The 21,246-nt window shown below is 51.4% G+C and overlaps 1 protein-coding gene across 1 annotated transcript in view; it reads right to left on the bottom strand.

Moving 5' to 3' along the window:
* The window catches only part of Cdh13 (cadherin 13), a 1,069,859-nt gene that overhangs the window by 303,283 nt on the left and 745,330 nt on the right, over positions 1-21,246 (bottom strand). The window lies entirely within an intron of this gene.

Raw genomic sequence — 21,246 nt, 5'->3', positions numbered from 1 at the left:
CAACACCATCACCACCACCACCATCACCACCACCACCACCAACACCATCACCACCACCACCACCACCATCACCACCACCACCACTACCAACACCATCACCACCACCACCACCACCACCACCACCATCACCACCACTACCACCACCATCACCACCACCACCACAATCACCACCATCCCTGTCACCCTCACCACCATTGTCATCCTTGCTATCAGATTGATAGCAACAACATCTTCATTGGTGTTAGCTTCTTCGCCCCCATTCTGCCCACTGCTGTTGTCTTTGCCACAGCCATCACCATAGCAACCACCACACCGCCATCATTCATCATTCTCTGCCTCTATACCAGGTACCTGGGTCCCTTTACAAAGCCCCTCAGGTGCTTGGTCCGCAACATGACTGTTTTGAATTCTTGGTTTTGTTTCTAGTCTGTTGAGGAAAGAGATGTGCTGGAAACCTGTAAAACTTCCCCGAGAGCTAGGAATTTTAATCTTATTTAGTTCAGGTCAAAAATGTATCAATTCAACCTTTGCAGAACGCTCCACCTGCCTCGGCAGTGTGCTGCCGATACGGGGCCTATCTGTGAGCACAGTGCTCCTGACTGCTCCTGGCTGGGCCTCACCTGACCGAACATCTGTGAGGACGGCCCAGAGGGGTGGCCCCAGTGGGCGAGGCAGCCTGGGAACGGCGGCATCGACTCCCTCAGCCATGCCAAGTGTCCCTGCAGGGCAGGTCATTCCCCGTACCTGGATTTCAGCCTGGGATGGATGAATTCCTTCCTGCATTTGGCATGGAAAGTGATAAGTATTTTCTGAGCTGTATTTCAGTTGCGGGCTTCAGTCTGCAGAGATGAGATATGCAGATTGAGGCCTGAACAGCTGTAGTGCGGCAGCGCGGCTGGTATTTTGGTGGGCTTTATTTTACAGTCTCTGACAGTTCAATCTCACTAAATAATTCAGCTGTTTAGGAAAAGCCATATGATTTTAGAGTAAATCCCTGAAGGTCAAGAATATAGGTTGAAATTTTATTTTTTGGTGAATCGCAGTTGACAAAGTAACAGAAATGTCCCTAATGATATCTTTTCCTTTACATCTTTGAATGAAATTACCAAGTGCTTATCATCGGATGTTCATTTATAAATGCTCCACGTCTTCACCACGTGCTGCCGGTGAAGTCTGAAGCAGACGTTCTGATTTTCCTGATCCCAATGAAGCTCAAGATTCTAAAGAACAGTCTCAGAAAGTGGCTGTAACTTGCGGTGTCACTGATCGTTAGCAAAGCCTTTTGTTAAATCTAGCCCTGGAAAATTCAAGCCTCGTGTCATGGGGAAAAAACAAAGCGCTGACTTGATAGAACTGTGAAGAAAAAGGGAAGAGAAGCCACCTCGCTGGGAAAGGTCTCCGGGGACACAGCTGGAGTGCTCTCGTCCATCACTGGGCTCCCAGCGGTGACCTGGGATTAGCAGCCAGTCACCGACATCTGGAAAGGCCCCGGCCCAGGGTTTCTGGGTGCCTCTGAAGTAGGGTGTCGGGGCTGAGTTACGAGACTGGCAGCTCGGAAACAGCTCCTGAGCCTGAGAGGGACGGGACGGTCCTGGGTACGAAGCTCATCTGCACTCACACAGAATCCCGTCCCCGAGGCTGGTGGGAGCGCAGCAGTGTACGTCAGATACCTGCTTGTCTCACTTCACAGATGAGGAAAGTGAGCCCCAGCCCAAATAAACTGTGCATATCCTCTAGTGCAGTCTGTCACAAAGCCTGACTTAAGCCCCAGGTGACACTGGGGTACGGGGCTGATCCCGCGGAGCCAGCCTCGGTGCCCTTGCAGCTTGGGTGAGGAGCACAGGCTGGGTGCTCTGCTCGTGCACAGCCAGACCTGGCATTTTCACTGGGATTTGACCTCTGGCGCTTACGGTGTGACCCTGGCCGAACCATTCAAACCCTTCATTCCAGCCTGTGTGGAGCCCCAGTATTTTATTTTATTTTGTTTTAATTTTTTGTATTTTAGGGAAGGGTCTACAGGGTGTTCAGGGTCTCACTACTAGATCACACTCATAGTGATGTACCTGTTTACAGCCTCCCAAGAGCTGGGATTAGGCGTGCACCACCACGCCTAGTCTCAATTGCTGTCTCTGCCCACCCTGAGAGGCGGGACCGGCATGGCAGGCCTAGGGACCGAACCCCTGGCCCCTGAGCTTGCTTGCAGGTGCTTTAATCCACTAAGCTATTTGGCTGCCACCCCCCCCCCCATTTTAATGTATTTAGTACCAGGTCTACAGGGTCTCACTACACAGATTGGGCTTCTAGTGATCCTTCTGTTTTCAGCCTTCCAAGCGCCAGGAGTACAGGTGCATGCCACCATGCCCAGTCTCAGTCCCTGTATCAGTGTGCCCCAGGGCCAGGGCCAGAACAGCACCCCAGGGATCGAACCCTGGTCCCTGCACCTGCCTAATCAGGTGCTTTAGTCCTCTGAGCTATCTGGCCAGCCCAAGCCCCAGTATTAACATCAGTAAAACGCTGCATTTAAAAATAGTTTTTAAAGAAGTCTTGGATACACTAACCCTACAACTGTATCTTTGTGTATGTTTTACTTTTTTTTTTGGTATTGGGGATCAAACTCAGGAGCTTGCGCTTGCCAGGTAGGTGCTTGTGCCACTGAGCTATCTCTATGGCCCCGCTAATCCTTAGCTAAGATTCATTTATAAATCCACCCTTCTGGATACCCTACATTCTCTCCTCTGGGATACAAGTAGGTGACTGCTTCTTGGAGCATACATTTTCCGGAGCTGAGTCATTTCATGGTGTACTCCCATGTTGCCTCCACGTCTCCCACATTGTTTCTCTTTTGGTTCAGGCAGACGCAGGTCTTTATGGATGCTAAGCTGCGTGCTGGTGCTTGCTGTGACAATCGTAAGCCACCCCAGAAAGACAGGAGCGTAGCTCAGTGCCCCTTACAGTCCTGCCCAACTCTAAGGACAACACACAAAATCTGACAAATCGCCCTGATCATGAAAGTTACTTGTATTTCTTTTTGAAAATTTAGAAAAATCTCAATGACCAGAAAAGGAGGAAATAAACACCGTCTGTAAATCAACTTTTCAGTGAAAGTCATTGTAAATATTTAATACCGGTATGAATTTTATATAGATGTAACAAAATGGATATTGACATTCTTTTTGCCAGTTGTATATATTTCATGTTTTTTTTTCCAACTAACTGAACAGTTACCTTTTTAGCAGGCACGTGAAGTATGATAAAAGTACGGTTTGAATTTTTAAAAATTTTATTACAATAAAAGGCACATTGCCATTAATACCCCTCAAAATACTCCTGTATTCACTTCAAGCACTTGCCCTGTCATTCTGGCCCCTTTCGGACGCAGCTCTGGAAGTGCATCTCATTGTGAGTGTCATTAGTTGTGTTGTTGTGTCTGGCTCCGTGTTCTGAATTGATTTAAGACGTTTATGTTTCATGGTCATTTTGACTTTGGAGAAGAGCAGAGGCTGCGCAGTGCCGGATCTGCAGGACAGGGTGTGAGGCGAGGCTCTGTGGTGTGCCACCGGCCTGCCCAGCCCCCTTCCCACTGGGTGCCCTCAGTAACAGCGACACAGACTCTCAGAGTCGGGCCACAGACAGTGCCTGGGCAGACAGTGCTGGCCACGATCCAAGCACCTCCTTCTGGTTGTCAGGTTCCCAGGGCTTCACTGTCAGTGCTTCTTCTGTCCCACCTACAGACGAGTGGCAGGAAGGCACCTGGTCACCGAGGAGTCACTTGCTCCCCAGTGGCGTTGCGCTCACAGCCTGGCTCCCCTCAGAGCAGCTGACTGGAGCTCCAACTCAACATCCTTCTAAGCATGCATCTACGATTCCCTGCGCTTTGCTGTGCTTTGCTGTGGGGGCCACCGCAGGTGGGTCCCCACAGGTCTAGCTGAAAGGCGGCGACAGCGAATTACCTAATGATGACCAGCAGCCTCCCTCTCCTAGGCGGTGGCTGTGTGCCTGCCACAGTTCCTTGCAGTGCCGCGGGCATCACGATATTGTCCTGAATTTAAAGAGGTGGAGTGTGAGGCGCGGCCCCTCTGACTAACTTCTCAGGGACACGCAGCTCCGCAGGAGATGCTGTGGTGGGGCCTCGCCCACCGTTCACAGGAGTCCTGGACATTTTCTAGAATGGCAGCGTTTCTTTTTTCTCCTCCTTTAGAAACTGTGTCAGTTGCTGTGAGCTAGCAAAGAGCATGCATGTGATAAATGTGCTCCCTCTAATAACTGCCCCCTTGGAATGATTAACACTCCCCCGAGTTCTTCTAAGCCTTCTACCCTCGGTGAATATTTGCAGTGTAGATCGCTGCTTGGTCTTTCAGTGTCACTGCTGCGTGTAGTTGCTGGCATAATCTCAAACACGCAGAAATAAAATAAAAAAATATTTACAGATGGTCGCTCTGCCTTTGTGGGGAGTATGACTGTGAAATGGAGAAAACAATCAAAAATATGTATTTGTGGGGAAGAAAGGGCTCTACGTGGGTTTTAGTAGCAGGAGTTGATTAGCAGTCAGGATTTTATTTTATAGGTTTTTTAGATGATCTCTATACCCATCTCTTATATTTAAAACTGAATTAATGAGTGAATCTGGATGGAACGGCCCAGGGAGGAGGATTCCAGGTTGTTGGCAAAGGAAAAAGCACCCTCCAGACAGCGTGGATGACGGCTGAGAGCAGGCCGCACCCCGTGCTGTGTGGATGCTTTCTCTGGGCCCACTCAGACGTGTGGCTTGCAGGGGCTCTGAGGCCTCTGTGGCCCAAGGGAGCAAGGTCCCCACTGCAGGTCTGGCGCCTCAGCTGCAGGCAGTGACGCGACCTCCAGGCCCCAGGATCTGAATTCTCTAGGGCGATGGGGCGCACTGATGCCAAAGACCGAATCGTTTACCTCATGGGACTCTAGGACAGCCTCAGGCTGAGGCCCTGGTGCCCTTCCTGGAGGCACGGAGGGCCTGGACTTGGGGATCTGCTGCTCACTGCATGCTGGCAGCTTTGAGCAGGACAGGCGCCCGGTCAGGGTTCTGTGCTTGAGATCACTTGAGCTTCCGAGGATACGGAATGGACAGGCAGGCGGTTGCAGGGAGAGAGGCCGGGGTGGCGGGTGCCGCAGACGGGCAGGAAGCTATACACAGGTATGACCGGAGGTCAAGGGGACAGAGCAGCAGACAGACGCTGGGAAGGCAGGGGCCAGAGCCTGGGAGGGAGCAGACGCCCTTACGCAGGCCCGATGCTTTGCCTTTCCTGCTAAGCTGAGTTCCGCGTTACTTTACCCACTTTGCCCACATGCTGAAAGACAGGCCATATTGTTCAAGAGGGCTTGGGCAAGTGGGGCTAAGACTAGAGGCAGAAGTTCTTTTCCTATGGCTTCATTGCACTGGGTGAAGCCTTTATTTTATTAATCAAGAGTGTATGAGGCTGAGCTTGTTCCCTGTTCTAAACATCGTCTAGGAACTAATTAATTTAATACCAATTACATTCCTCTGAGGCAGGGATGAGGGTTCCTTATCTGACAGGGGAAAGGCAGAGGCAGTGCAGGATCAAGCACGTTCTTTGGGGTCACACAGCTAACACGTGGGGGAACCCATGCTGATCTTTATAGACTCTAGCCTCTCCGTGAGAGGGAAGGCAGTGCCCACCATTCCTCAAGGACAGCCGAGGTCAAGTTGGCTCTGTTGACCTGACTGTGATTTAATTTGGCACAAGCTCCGCGGCCAAGGAACAGTTCCATCATCCGACCCGAGTCTACATCGAAGAAGAAATCCATGCCGATTTTCTGATGGGGGCTCTGATGGAGTTTTAAACATAATTATTTTAGGCCTGTTTATCCATACTGAGTCCTACCAATGGCGCATGATGATTTATCTCTATGGATTAAATGTCACAGTTAAGGAGCTGTGGTCTAAATCATACATTCACCCCAGACCTTGAAAACCTCGGGAAGGTCTCCTAGTCACACACATCAAAGTCAATACAAGTTTGCCAACTTTTCTTTTTACTACTGGGCATCTGAGCTTCCATGTGGAATACGTAACTCAGCCTCCCATGGGTTGACGGGCACTGAGTGCCCCAAGTCCTTCCAAGGAGATGAACCTTTAGCAGCCCAATGGAGTTCAACTGACTCACTCACTGCTGACCACACACTGCTGTGAAAAAGGTAGGGTGCTGTCCAAGGCCTGGCGCATACCAGAGACCCAGCACGCGGCAAGTCGGTGTCCGACGCACGGTTTGGCAAGAGCTCCTGAGAGCCAACTGGATGTGTTGTATACCTCAGTAAATAGAAACATGCACAGTGAAATAGCTCCAGGAAGTCACCAGGGAGACAGAAATTTAGGTCATTCCTGTTACATTCTTCTTTATGGTTTTTCTCTGGGACAGGACATTGAAACCCACTGCTTGTGGACAGGCTGCCCCGTGTGCCACGGGATGCTGAGTGACATTCCTGGCCTCTGCCCCTTCAATGCCACTAGCATAGCCTGGTCATGACCATCACAAGCCTCTCCCAGCACTGTCCCAGGTCTCTGGGGAAAGCAAGGGAAGCGTCCCTCCCGGTTGTCACCTGGATTCTCAGCACTGCGATTCTCTAGACTGCTGGTATTCAGTGAAATTGGGGACAAAAGTCCTTTTCAGTAAAGGGTTTGTGTTGGGGCCTGCAAGGCCCCCATTTCTCCTTCCCACTGACAAATCAACTACAGTCAACCTTTGAGTCCTTATCAGAACACAGCATCCTTAGGATAGACAGTACTGCCACCAAAGGCAGGCAATCCTACAGGCAGAGGTGTGCTAGTAAGGGGCCACCAACCAGCTCTTCCGTGGCCAGGGGTACAATGTGACCTGGATTCAGTCTGCTGCTATCTGTGCCGTAACCGTTTCCATGGTGGCCCATTGATCTGGAGCCAGCAGTGACACGGAAGGTGATGCTGGGAGGAGACCCACACACCTGGCTCTCCGGGCAGCCACATGCTTGTGTTAGCGCCACTGAGCACTTCCCAGGCAGACTCAGCGCTGTGCCTTGCACACAGCAAACTCTTGACAGAACTCAATGCCCTAATTTTTACACTAAATGATGCGCTTTGTATCTCTCTGCTTCTCAGGTGCTCGCTGAGTGACTCCTACGCGAAAGAAAGGGCAGGCATTAGCTTTCAAGGGTTGGACTGTGGGAAATACAAACAAAACTCCTACCTTAACACATCAGCATGCTCAAGGGGCAGCAAAGAGAGACACCCGCCCACAAAGGCATAACAATGTGGAAGGACATTTGTGGGCAACGTGGAGGGGGAGTGGAGCGGCAAAGGTTGATCAGAGGATGGGATTCTGGGCTGAACCTGGAGGCTGCAAGTGACTTGGGTGGGGTGCCAGGTAGTCAGGCTTGCATGCTGGGTGGGGGAACAGGACCAAGACCCCCACGTGGAGGTAGAGGGAGGCATGACCAAGGAGGACAGGATGATGCACAGCGAGCTCCCGGAAGCGGGAGGCGGGGGTGAGGAGAGGGACAGGGCCTGGACTGAGTCCAAGCAGGACGCTGGTTTCTATTCCACCTAGCGGAGAGTCCCAGAAGGTGCCACAGGGAGTGACATAGCTCCAGTGTTCGGAGAGAAGGATCATTCTCCTTACTCAGACAGGACGGGTGGATGTGTCCCTGGCCCGGGATCGTGATGACTTCCTGGCTCCCACATGCTCAGTGCAGCCTGAGGGTTTTACTGAGCAGGAGCGGAAAGGTGTGCAGGAGGGGTTCTAGGTTAGACTTCGTGGGCTTGAATACTGTGGCTCTGCCATGGTTCTTGAGGACCCCACCCTCTTACAAAACATTGCAATCACGCAAGGGGGAAGTAGATGCCGAGCCGGGCACAAGCTCCCCAGATCTCCGCTGGGCCCTGATCCCAAGCCTTTTTTCTCCCATCCCAATGGTTTTTCCATAATGTAACGTGGACTGACGCCAACGGGCTCCAAGTCGGGCTGGGGCAGAGTGGGTTTAGTTACTGGAAATCCTATTGACCTGGGCTGCCCGGCAGAGGGCCTCAGCAGACCCCGCGGTGGTGGGGCTATTCCCCAGGCCCCTGAGGACACTTCCAGCGGTTTGTTCACACAGGACTGGTGAGCCTTGGGCTGCTCTTCTGGGAAATCGCTCACCTTGCAAGAGAAAAGCCCACTCGCTCGTGCTCTGAACAGTCACTGCTGGAAAAAGAAAAGTACGATGTAGCAAGAGTGGCTTCCCTGTGCCAAAAAATAAAAATGCTTTCCAATGAGCCACTACATGTAATTCATATTTTTAGAACTAGTGTGTTTTGCACTGAGAAAAACACCATTACAGACTGTTAACTAGTATTGTGATGCCAAGTGACAAAGGCGTTTTGGCGCTCTCGGTGGCTCATTCTTGCCTGAGCGTGATGCCACACGGCAGGACCTAATGGCGCGTTCGTGCAGCTCGAACTCCCTGCATTGTCCGCGTTCGTCATCAGAACCAGAGCGCCGGCCCAGGGCCTGCCCTTCCCTAGCCAGGCTCATGAAACTCTCGGCGGCAAAGATTTATAGGAAAATCCACACCTGGTGACCAACCTAACAAAAATGGGAGTGAAGAGCTTCAATAAAATAAGAAGCAGCCCTTCATAAAATTATAAGGCTCAGGAGGAAGGAGTTCTGTTGGTGCGGGTCCGTGGACTAGTGTGCGGGCCGTGTACTTCGAGGATAACAAATGACCACTTCTGTCCACGGGGATGCTGAGGTAGGAATCACATGGCCGGGCCTTGTTTTGTTTATTTTTCTTTCTGCTTAGTACCGGGCCCACTCAATGGGCCTTAAAGAAAAGAGCCAGGCATGACGGTGCTGCCTGTAATCGCTGCCACTTGGCTCATGTCACTCTGCCTTCCAGAATTTTCTTGGAGCCTTGCCGGGAAGCTCACAGCATTTTCCTGGGCCTCAAGGTCTAAACGCATTTCTCCACCCCAGCCAGAGTGACAGGGGGAGGTTCCTGGACTTCAGGCTAACAGCTGTCCTTGAGATTGGCCCTTCCCCCCACTCTATTTGCAGCAGGCTGGAGGATCCCTGTCTGGGGTTCTCCAGTCCCCCAAATGTCACAAGTGTGTAGAGGCAGCACGTGCCCTCTGCCATTTGCCAGCCATTCTCTCGGGAGCATGTTTCTAACCTGACCTCAGCCAGTTTCCTCACTGTAAGGGTCCTCAGTGTCCACTCAGGGAGGACCTAGGACTAGAGAGCTGCTCTGGGGCATTCTGGATTGGGGTACGTGCTGTGAGGCTGCAGTGGTAGTTGGGTGGGGGATGGAGGGGCTGGCTGACTGAGGGCGGGAAATGCTGCTAATCGCCGAAGGACATTGGGTTTGACAGGACATTGACAGGAATCCAGGCCTTTCATTTTTAATGTTTTTCCTTTCTTTTGTGTAATTTTTAAATGTGATCTGATGTGTGTGTGTGTGTGTGTGTGTGTGAGAGAGAGAGAGGCAGACAGACAGACAGACAGACAGACAGACAGTGTTTCAGTGCTTGTGTGAGACTGTGCATGTTTTTCTGTCTTTCAGCGCAGAGTTCATGATCGATCCCTGCAGTAGCTACGATCACAGGAAAACCCTGGGCCTGGCAGGAGGGCTCCACTAGGGAGCACAACCCACAGGGCAGGTTCTGGCCTTTTCTGAATGACAGGTCCACAGAGAAGAGGACCTCAGGGGCTCCTGTGCCTCCGAGGAACCTCACATTGTGCTTGACCATGGCCCAGGAGGAGCTGGAGGCCTGCTCTGGGCCGACAGTGGCCAGTGGCGTCTCTGCCCAGACACAGCACACAGAGTCCTTGCATGGAGGCTGCAGATTGTTTGGGTCCAGTCGTGGACCAGCACCTCTCCTACCACTGAATGCACATGTCCAGCGCCCTCTTCCCCATCTGCACTTCCTTCCCCCTTTCTTCCTTCTGCCATTGTCTCCCCAAGCCGCACGGAAAAGGCATTTGCTCACAGGAAGCATTGAGCACAGGTTTCTGGGTCCCTTCCCATCAGAGGGATGGCAGGGAAAACCTAAGACTTATGATTGAAGATAAATGCAATGGATTGGTCCAGTGCTGCGGTTATTTTAGCAAATTAAGCAAGAACAGTGGCTGAATCCACCGGAAGATGGAGAAATCAGAAACAACTGCCTTAACCTGAAAGCCACAAATCAGTGCACTGAAAGGATTCTTAGACACAAATAGATGAGCGCGTTCAGCTTAACCCCGCAGACAAACAAAGGCAAGGAGAGAACCACCATGAGTAGAGAGTCTCAGCTACTGCCTTGTCTTACCGGCTGATTTCTAATGTCTGCCTATTTCTCACTCATTTAGCAAATATTTTTAAGCATCTCTCAGACTTTCTATATGCTGAGCATCAGAAGTTTCAATTTTCTGAGCTAGTAATTATTGCTGCGGCTTACGCGGGGAATTACTTAGCAAAGCATCACAAATCGTGAAACGTTCGTCTCAGCTCTGTGCTTGGTGTCACCTTTGCAAAACAGATTTCTGTTCTCCAACTTGAGAACATCACAAGAGTCTTGCTAATGGTAGAATAGACACGTTCAGAACCAACCAGAAAAATATTATAGTAGAAAATAAACTATAGCCACTGAGTTCAAACTGAGTGGGAACTTAACGTGTATTTCCCATGTTTTAAAAAATAAAAGCAAAATTTCCAAAGCAGTTAACCATTTTTGCCTTCTGGTGTTCAAAGCGCTTTGTAATCACTCAGTTCCCTGGGGACTCAGGAAGGTCATATCAAGCCCAAGAGTAAAATGGATTTTTCCCTCAAAGGATAAATATGGCCAGCCAAAATGTATTGTGTCCCCTACTGAAATGCTGGCATCTCCCCTCCAAAGCTCTCAGGTTGACCCTAAGCATATAAATGATGCCAATCTATGTCATCCACAGAGAAGACCTACCAGAGGCCACTTCTTTCAAAGCATTGATTTTGGGCCAGTGGGTCCGAGCATTGGCTATAGATCACTCTGGCCTTTTGTCACCAGTGACAAGTGAGGTGGCACAGAACTGCGGCAGGCATCCGTGCCTGGCCCTGAGGAACAATGCCACAGCTGGCCCTGAAAGGAGCCATGCAGTGTGGTGGTGGATGCTCTTAGAGAAACAGGGGTTCACCGGCTGACCGTGCCGCGCTGCACAAGGGGATGTGGGCTGGGCTGGTGACCAGGGCACGGAGATGCAGGGTGGCAGGTAGCAACCAGGCACAGCGGGGCGGAGCTCTAAAGGGCCAACGGTCTGTTATTAGGGAGCTGGAATATTGGGTGCAGTTCTATGGCTGCTGTAGCAAATCACCAAAATCAGTATGGCTTAAAACAACTCAGGTCTAAGCTATAGCTCCAGTGGTGAGAGATCCGAGTTACGGAGTCAAGTGGGGCTGACCCTGCTGGACAGAATCCTTGCCTGCCTTGTCCAGCGGCTTGAGGTGGGGCCTGTCCGTGGCCTGTGGTTGCATCGCTCTATCCTCCCCTTCTTCCTCCTCATCTCTATTCCTACCTCTGATCCTCCCACCCCTCTTGGAAGGGCCTGTGTGAGCCTGTTGGTCACACCGGGACAATCCAGAACATTGTCTTCTTTTCAACACCCTTAATTTAATTGCACCTGGAAAGTCTCCTTGGTCACTTAGAAACATTGACAGGCCCTGGCCACTGGGAAAAGTGTGTGTTTGGGGCTCCTGTGCTCGCTCCCTGCTGTGAGAACAGGAGAGGAGGATAAAGCTGCGCTGTGGGTAGGGCCTGGGCCATGGTAGACCAGAATGAGGGCCGCGTGGGCACCAGGGCCGAGGGGAAGGATGGCCCCATTCTGGAACGTGATGAGGCCCGGAGGGCCGGGAAGTGGCAGTAGGTAAGGGGGTGTGTGGCCCTGGAGGGGGATGCTGGGTCCCAGAAGACGCGAGTGGGGAGAACAGAGGGTCACAGGCTGTGCAGAGATGGAGGGTGAGAGACACAGGAGTTGGGGACCTTGGGATATCCATGAGGTTTGTGTTGAGTCTTCTGCCCAGGCAAAGGGGTGAAGCAAATCACCAGTTTGATGGGGCCATGAAGCTGGGCCTTCATGTCAGACGCAGAGGTCATGCAGGGATGGGAAATAGGGAGAAGCACAAGGGAACTGCACCTGGCCCGGAGCTCCAGAACCTCCATGCATGTGGCGGAGCCCCAGAGGTTGCGAGGACAGAGGCCGAGAGGTCAGACAGCCTGAGCTCCCAAGAAGGAGCCGAAGGAGAGACAGGAGGAGCATCTTCCAAGGAGATTTCCAGAGCTGGCCTCACCCCTTAGCTTTCAACGACCACCATTTAAAAAGAAAAGCAAGCCTCATCCTCTGTCTGCCGCCCGACATGTGCCTTGTTGCATGCGTCACTCACAGTGCACAATTTATTCTGGGCTCCCCAGTAGGCTGCAGCTCAAGGTTGCAGCTCGGGACTGTGCCTGCCGTGCTGGGGACGGGGCTGGGCAGATCTAAGGTCCCTGGTAAGTAACTGCTGAGTAAATGGATGGAAAGAAGGAGGAGAAGGAAACAAGGAAAATTAAGGAAAACAGAAAGGAGAGAGGAAGGCACACACATTCGCACACCGTTGGCTGCTGGCGATGCCCATGTCGCTCTGCAGCTCAGGGGGAAATTCTTGTGTGTCACAGGAGACAGCGAGGACACGCAGAACTTCAGAGGAGGGCAGATGTCCCAAAAGGAGCAACACTGGGGCAGGAAGGGATTAGCAGGAGATGGGCATTTGGGGTGAGCAGATTGGCGAAATGGAGTCACTCTGGGGGTGTGATCCAAGCAGGGCTTTCGTAACCTGCTCCCTTCTCTGTCAGCCCTGCATGCAGGGAACGTGTTCCAGCCATAAACTGGCATCGAGCAGAGAGTGGGCGCTCTGCAGAACAGGGCTGGGTCCCGAGGAGGCTACCACTGGCTGTCCATTTCGCACCTGGAATTTCCCCCCGTGGTAGCTTCAGGCAATAGCCATGAAACCATCATTCAGGGCAGTCCTAGGGCTGAAACCCTTAGGAGGTGACATCTTGGTATCTCTTAATTCTTGAGTCATCAAATGGCCAACGGCCAAGTCACCTCCCTATCTCCCACTTTACACTGTAGATGCTGCATTCACTTTAATGACAGTGGAGCAGGATGACCTTTTGCAAATTTCATTTAGAGCCAGGAACTCCTTGGCAAAGAGGGGATCGCAGCTCTGACTTGACCCAGGCTGAAGCCTGCTGCGGTGCGATAGCACTCAGGAGCTGCTTGGGGAGAGGGCGGCGCCGTGGACTGAATGTCCCATTACTATGGCAACGCGGAGACTTTTGTTGCAGCTAAAGGTTAAATGCAACCAAGTGATCATTAGGTTGTTTCGCTAATGAATCAGGCCCAATCCTTGTTCACGGGAATCAATGGCTGTGGGAGTGGGGGTGGGGAGCAGGGGCTGGCGTACAGGCTGGGGAGAGATGACTGTGTAATCAACCTTGGGATTGGAATTGGTCTCTCCCCGATACAATGGCGTTGTCTGTAACATGCATGAAATAACTACAATGAAGAGGGGAAAATCGGAGATTACATAATAATAGTCTGGGAGCATCTGTCTAGGACCAAGGGTCTGTTTTTTCATTCTTGCAAAACCATTTCTGAAAATGTCTAATTTCTTCCTTTTTATCTTTGAGGGACCATAGCGAGCCTTGCGAAATTAATAGCCCAATATTTTTCAAACTGTTTACCTCAGTCCAAGCACTATTCCATCCAGTATTATCTCTTACCACAGCAGCTTCACAAAGAAATAATGCCCAAGAGCGGCTTCCAAAGTGTGAGCAAGGACGAGCGGGGCTGGGACAGCGGCCTCGGCAAGGCGGCCGGCTCCCGTAGCAGGAAGTAACCATCACAGCTCCAAGGATGCCCTAGACATGGAGCTCTGGGCTGCTTCAGATGCAACCCACTCTACAAGGTAGGCTGGCACATGCCGGGTCTTAGCCTGCTGGGTGCGCTCCCTCCTGCTGCTTCCTGGAGGAAGGTCTCACACGTATCTTTTCTTTCGGATGGCTTGAAAGGCAGTCATGGCACCTGTCTGCCTCTGCCTGCTCCAGGAGGCTACACGGTGGGCAGACAAGCAGAAGGCCCTTTCCTCCCAGCCTTGGTCTTTCACTGAGTCCTGAAGTCTGGCAGAGAGGCCCACCCACGGGCTACTAGGGGTAAGGCAAGGTACCCACGGGTCTTTCAGTCCTCTAACCAGGGGCATATCTTCTGACACCACCTGCTTATTAGGGCTTCACACACAGTCGTGTCTCAGAGAGTCACACCACCGTAGGTACAGGATAGTGACTGCAGCAGATGCCACAGTGGGAATTGGCAACCCCATCTCTAGACAGCTGTGTAGGCGCACTTGGGCAGTGAGAAAGGGGCTGAAACTCAGCCCTGAGCTTTTAGAAAAGGTCCAGTCAGTCCCTCCAGGAGGAGGTGTCTTTCTCGGTTTGTCTCTCTGTCTACCTCTGTCTCTCTGTCTCTCTGTCTCTCACTGTCTCTCTTCCTCTGCCTGTCTCTATCTCTCTGTCTCTGTCTGTCTGTCTGTCTGTCTGTCTGTCTGTCTGTCTGTCTTTCTGTCTGTCTGTCTGTCTCTTTCTCTCTCTCTCTGGCTTCCTTTCTGTCACGGGTACTCTTTGAAATAAATTCAAAAGACGTAGGGATAAGGATTATTGCAATTTCCTGTAAGAAGAAGATGGGCCATGAACTGAGGCTGCTGTAGAGAGAGCCAGGAGTGAGGTGCCCTAGGCCTGGCCTCTTGGGGTGTTTGCACAGGAATCGATGTGAGAAGCTGCTCCCATGTTGCAAGGTGCTCTCTCAGGGTGAGTGTGTGCCTTTGGGGTGAAGATGCCTAGGTGCCTCAAAGGCCACAGGCCCTGCCCTGAGGCTCCAACTGCATGCACTCATCGGTGAGGAGGAAGAAGCAGAAAACATTCCTGAGGGACTTTTGCTTTCTCAATACCAGGGCAGTGTAGCAAAACACGGAGGGAACACACACCTTCAACGAGCTTGTTATATGTAATTCTACCCTTTTAATGGAAGAAGCACATGTAATGACTTCTAGAGCAAATATGAAGCTGCACAGAATACAAGTCCTGCACAGCTGTCTTGGCTCCCTAGTGTCTGGCACAGTGCCCAACGTAGAGTGGGTCTTGGGAAACACTTGCCCATCTCCTCCACTGAGATCACAGTCTTCACTGGGGACCAAAGTTTCTGAATACTTACTGCGCAACAGGCACTAATCTAAGCATCTTATATGTAATTTTCCAAGCAGTCTTAGGAGGAAAGTACCACTATTACCCTCCTTTAAAAGACAGGAAGTCAGGGCTTAGAAGAACTCAGTGGCTTTCCCTCTGCCCCTCAGTTCCCTGAGCGTTCAGCCAGTCAAGCATGCTCTCCTAAGACATGTCTTGCAACTCTTGTGGGGCAAGGTGGAAACGTTTCGATTCGTGGAGAGCAGCTACTCTGTGTTGCTAAGAGAGGAAAGTGGGTGGTGTGGACACCTCAGTGCGGCCACTGCTGAAAGTGCACCCTGGGGAGGAAGGACGTGCGGTTTTGCCCGGGTCCTGCCTGTCCCAGTGGGGGCTGTTACCAGATCCCAAGCAAGATGTGTCAGGAACAAGTCACAGCTGCTTCTGGGGCCAGAGGATCAAGTCTGTGTCACCAAGAGGTCATGTGAGTGGGCGGGTCTCCGGAGCTTCCTCCACTTGGGTTCCTCCAGTGGGCAGGGAAGGCCCAGGCATGCCACTACACATGGCGGCCTTCAGCTCAGGCAGCATCTCTGCCCCTGCAGTTCCCAGAGCAGCTGAAGACAGGAGGAAGCAGAGGCCCGGCCTCTTTCCCAGGCCCTCTAAGTTCCGATTCAGCACCCACAGCATGTTGTTACCAGAGCCCCTGAAGACCTTCAGTGAGACGGGGCAGCTGCCATTCACTCACCTTGCAGAGCTGAACTTTCTAGAGTGGCTCATCTCAGCCCTAAAATCTCCACTCACTCTATAACCTCCCTAAGCAGAAGGGAACCACTTGTGTCTTTGCTGGCTGTTTATCCCTCCACCATTTCTGAAGTCCTGCTTCAATTACCATCTGAGGTCAAGTTGTAAGGAGTGTGGGTCACACACCATCTCAGGTAGCTAAATTCAGAGCGTTGCCACAGTGACCTGGGTTGGGTTGGGATATTTAGTCCTTTTAATGGTCATCCTCTTCAGGAGGATGCAGATGACTGAGATTAAATGCGATCGTGTTAAGATTCTGGAAGATAATAGTTAGCGAGTGACCTGGTCCCTGGCCAACAGCTTCAGAACTGTTTTCCCTTCCCCACCTTGTCCCCTGGTTCTCTATGCAGAGTGAGAACACTGACACTCCCGAGCTACGCTGGATGGTGTGGGCTGGGGGGCAGCGGAATTGTCCTGGTTCACAACTGTCTCTCCATTCAAAATCCATCTCCATCTGGTATTTCTTCTTCCTCTGGCCCACGTGCTGTGAGCAGCTTATTAACTGGCAACTAGAAATCACACATCCTACACACATCCTTCCAGGTTACCAACACCCATGCACGTGCAGTTTTGATCAAAAATCTGCTTATTGTTCAGAGCCCTCTTCTAGGCCCTGAGGAAGAACACTGGGCAAAGCAAGACACACACGCTATGGGTTCTCTTGGTAGTTACACTGACATGCAGGGAAACCCATGATACGTGAATGATAAGTGTCAGGTAGAAGTAAGTACAACACTAAGAGTTAAAAGGAGATGCCACAGAAGACATTAAGGTTTTTTTTTTTTTTTTTTGCAGCACTTTTGGGTGGCAGGTGTCCCCACTTGGGCTAAGGGACACTGAATTTGCAATCTCTACTAAACATGTCAGTGCGATGTCATGTCAGCAAATGGCTTTATCATCTTAAAGGTCAGGGGAGAAGTCAAACAGTTTCATTCACACGTCACTGTAGCAGCGCCGTGACTCAACCTATTCCGGCTTTTCCATTTTGAAAGGAATTAATAGATCTGAAGAACTCCCGTTTTTGATCAGACACTAGAAAGTACTTTAAAGGCATTTATCATAAGTATTCATTAATTCATGCACGAAATTAAAGTCTATTCTGTTTCAAATTATAAGCATTAATACTGGGAGAAACCAGCTGACGCATCGTCTCCGAGACCTTTGAGCCATATTTCTTTCTGAATCCGTGTCTCAGCTTGGAGAAATGCTCCAGCATATCATGATGAAAAATCCTAACCTCCTAGGGAGCGTCTCCTGAATGTTAGACGAGACAGCCCCGATCCCAAGTTTTCCTATCAAAGACAACCACTTTACAATTTTTAGATGGGTGTTAATGTGAACTTAGCTCAATGATACGACATCTTCAAAACAAATTATTTTTATACAGTACATTATGCTCATAGAAGACAGCATTAAAGAAAAGCTCGGAGGTCTTAGACTAATTGAAAATGGGAAATGGGCTTCAGACTACATAAAACGTCTTAGTTAAGTTGTTTTACAACACATGCACAGAATCGACCAGCTTCTCGGAATGACTGACTCTTAGAACTCTGCTATAGTGAGTCAGAACCTAACTTTTATGTCAGAAAAACATGAGCCAAATGCTCCTCTCCTGGAGTCAATCTTTGCTATCAATTCTAGCAACCGAAAAAGTGTGGCTGAAGATTGCCAAATCTTTGCCTCCTGCCTTTAGGAGAAGGTGGTCTATCTAAGTCTTTCTAGCTTATTAAGAGGGGTGCATGAGGGAGGAAGCATTTCAGCGCCCAGGTGGACGGTGTGCTGACGCTGCAGCAGGGCCCTCGCGGGTGGGGCTCGAGCAGCCTCTGCCACTCGCGTCCCTCCTTGCTGCACACTGAGGAGCCAGCTCCTCTTCCGCCTTCATGCACAGGTTAGCAGAGGTCCACGTGGGCTTCCAGGGAGGATTTTCTTGCCTGACAGATAAAAGCACCTCAAGCCTTTTGCGTGGTGCTTGTTCTGACACTGTTCCTCTCAGTGTGTTTTTCAGACACAGCAGCCCTCTTGAAGCCAGGAGGTAACAATCAGAGGAGAAGCGGCCAGCATGCTGTGGGTGGCGCAATGGTCTGAGTGGTAAGCAGATGGTGCCTGCGTCCCGCCTGGTGCCTCCAGCTCCTTTCTGCAAGTTGATTATTTGTTTTGCAATCTGCTATCAGCAGAATCCTCACTTGTAGCTAATGAGGCCTCACTGATCAGCCCCCTCCTTATATTTGTCCTTCTTGTGGCCTCTGGAGCCTGAGCCCTCTTGAGCCGTTGCTGACCTCGCCAGAGCGCTGGTGGTGTCCCCTCTCCACCCATGGCCGTGTGCTTCTAGGCTCTCATTCTCTCCCATCTTCCTTGATCTGTCCCATCCACATCTGCTGGCAGCTTTTACCACTACCCACACGCTAGCAGCCACTACATCTGCCCTATTTCCTTACACTGATGAAAACCATAAAGCTACAATGGGCAGCTTAGCCTGGGGACAGGCAGAACTCCCACCATGGGGGACACTAAAGTCTCTAGGACAACCACAGGGCAGACAATAATGGGCTTTAGCTCTCAGTCACCTCCATCTTCTGAGTGGAGAACTCACTTCCCTTCCGCTTCCTAAGGGGTAGCATTGTGCAAAAACGGTGCAGTTCCACAGGATGTCAAATCATTTGGTTCACAACTTGACCATTCTCCTTTTGTCACCATTCTAATGCTGTGGTAGATCCCACTGTCTTGCTCTGGGAAGCTGACAATGGCACACCGCGTCCTTTTTATTTAATGATTTCTTAATTCTTATGCCATTACAGGACTTTCATTTCCTCTTAACCTTTTCCCAAGGCCACCCCTGTATTTCCATCATGAAAATAAGTAAACTCAAGTCATCAGATTGGACAATTTAAGGCTCCCAGTCTATAAGAAGACCCAGGGGCAGCACCCTAGAGGTGCCTGAGGCCATAGGGGGAGGCGCAGCTATCCTGGGAACACCAATGACACTGAGGACACTGCTAACTTAATTAGCAGTTGCCATCACAAGAGAACCTAGTGCAGCCAACGCTTGAGACTGAGACTGAGACAGAGCAGAGCCTGTTGGCTATTACTGCTGAATAATCCCCTGCCTATTCCCGGGCCCCATCCATGGGCCCTCGGGCAATGTACCTACAGTCATACTGTGGCACTTGGTGGGTTTGAAACTCCTTGAAATTTGGCACTCTTGGTATTTCAATGTGAGAATTTTGTCCCAGTGCTTGTCTTTTGCTGCTCCACGTCGAAGCTAGAACTTGTCCATGCTGATCACATCAGGGATGCCTACGCTTCCCAGCCAACATATTTGTTTGGAACTTGCCCAGCCTTTTCGATGAATACCAAGGCAGTGCCCTAGGGCCCTGGCGCGCTGTCCCTGGTGCTCAATCGTCTTCCCCTGACTAGCGCTAACCTCTGCCGCTGAATGTGCTGTAGACATAACCAGGGTCATGCTGCAGAGCCCTGGGTCAGAGTTCCTGCTCCAAAGGACGTGCTCAGGCATCTCGCTGAGGCCCTCAGCCAGCTCCTCCTACCTGGGAACACGGCCAGTGACCGGCACCACTGCCTGGGAGAGCCGACAACAGCTTGACTCCACTCCTTGGGGTCAGGATCAGGCTTCATTTCAACTGGTAACAGCTCCAGCATCAAGCTTCAGGGCTGATCTTGAGATTTCTCTTCTATTACATATTTTTACTCTGCTCGCTGTAGTAGGGAATTCATTGCTCTCTATTCAAACATCGTTCTTTAAAATTGACGTCAGTTTAATTTATCTCCCAAGATGAAACGTGAGTCAGCCAATTCTTTACAGCTGGAATCTAGGTATACAGTATCCACAACTGAAGCAAAACAACACAGACCAAAATGAAAAGCATGCCCTTGCAAAAGACATTGAATTATTTAGGGGGAAGAAATGCTGCTGTTGCACAGAGAATGAGTGTGAAACACAATTTATTTGATTTAGAAGTAAGGTTGCTGACCCCTGAACCATCCTGGGATAAAATTACCAGAGAAAGATGCCTCGTAGTACTCATAGTATCTTGGGCGTAAGTGCCAGCTGGGAGTGCCCCTGGGAGCACCCCTGGGAGCACCCCTGGGAGCGCCCCTGGGAGCGCCTCTGGGAGTACCCCTGGGAGCACCAGGGGCAGCTTGTCAGGGAAACTGCCATAGGGAACAGCACAGGCTTGGGGCAGCAATTCAGGAGTGCAGACTGCGAGATTCTTCTCCACTTGAGAAAGATGCTGTGGTCACGGTCCACATGGTACTGGTTCAATAATTGTTCAGGGTGGGTCTCGGTTTTGTGGGCAGTAGGCTGTAGTGCTGACGACATTGTGGTCAGCATAGGACGGCAGCCCTGCCCCTGTTCTGAGCTCTAACCGTAGAAATCCCCCCAGGGCCGGCCGAGGGCCTTGAATGGGATAGTCCACACCCGCGGACAGTTCTCCCATGACTTGTGTTCATGCTCCCTTGCTAGCTCGTCAGCGGGGCAGCAATGGTGCCTGGGGCGTGTGGCCAGTTACGCTTCTAGTTCCCACTGAGCTACCCCCTGTGTGGACAGAGGTGGCGCCTCCCAGAGTCAGGGAGCACACAGACATCAGCTCGGTGAACCCACAAGCGGAGGCAAGGTGGAGTGGGAAGGGGCTGGAGCGGCTCCAGGGTGTGTGGGAGGGAGAGCACGGGCGCCCCCAGCTGCCCTTGCACAAGCCCCCCTGGGCTGCCTCGCCGAGCAGATGGGGCTTCGTGAAGGCAGTGAGAAGCTGGCTGGCACCTGCAGGGCTTCTGGGACAGGAACGTGCGCCCCATAGACCCCTCCAGACACCTCATTTACCAAGTGGGCCTGAGCCCTGACCCTCAGAGAAGGGACAGAGCCTTCCCAGGGGAAGAGGGCAAGAGGAAGCCTTCCTCACTCAGGTGAACTCTAGTCTCCCTGCACTGTGCCCGCCTCTCCTGCCGCCAGCTGGGCAGTCCCGCTGTAAAGAGCTGTGGCACCCCACCACTTCCTGTGTTCTAAAGCCCATTCCTGACGGGCAGCAGTCGCAGGCCAGGGTCTCACTGCACCTCTTCACGTAGCGCTTGGGCAGAAGCTTGTTGCCAGGAGCCAACCCCTTGACCGGGCAGGGAATCAAATCCTAGCGTGTGTCCGGGGCTCAGCTCCGTGGCATCCTTGTCCCCACTCGGCGGGAAGGGCCCCCACCTCCTTGGAGGATGTAAGGAAG

This window comes from Octodon degus, unplaced genomic scaffold (genome assembly GCF_000260255.1).
Source record: "Octodon degus isolate 3935 unplaced genomic scaffold, OctDeg1.0 scaffold00271, whole genome shotgun sequence".
NCBI classification, from domain to species: domain Eukaryota; kingdom Metazoa; phylum Chordata; class Mammalia; order Rodentia; family Octodontidae; genus Octodon; species Octodon degus.
The sequence above is the reverse complement of the archived record's forward strand: the minus strand, read 5'-3'. Positions and strand labels throughout refer to the sequence as shown.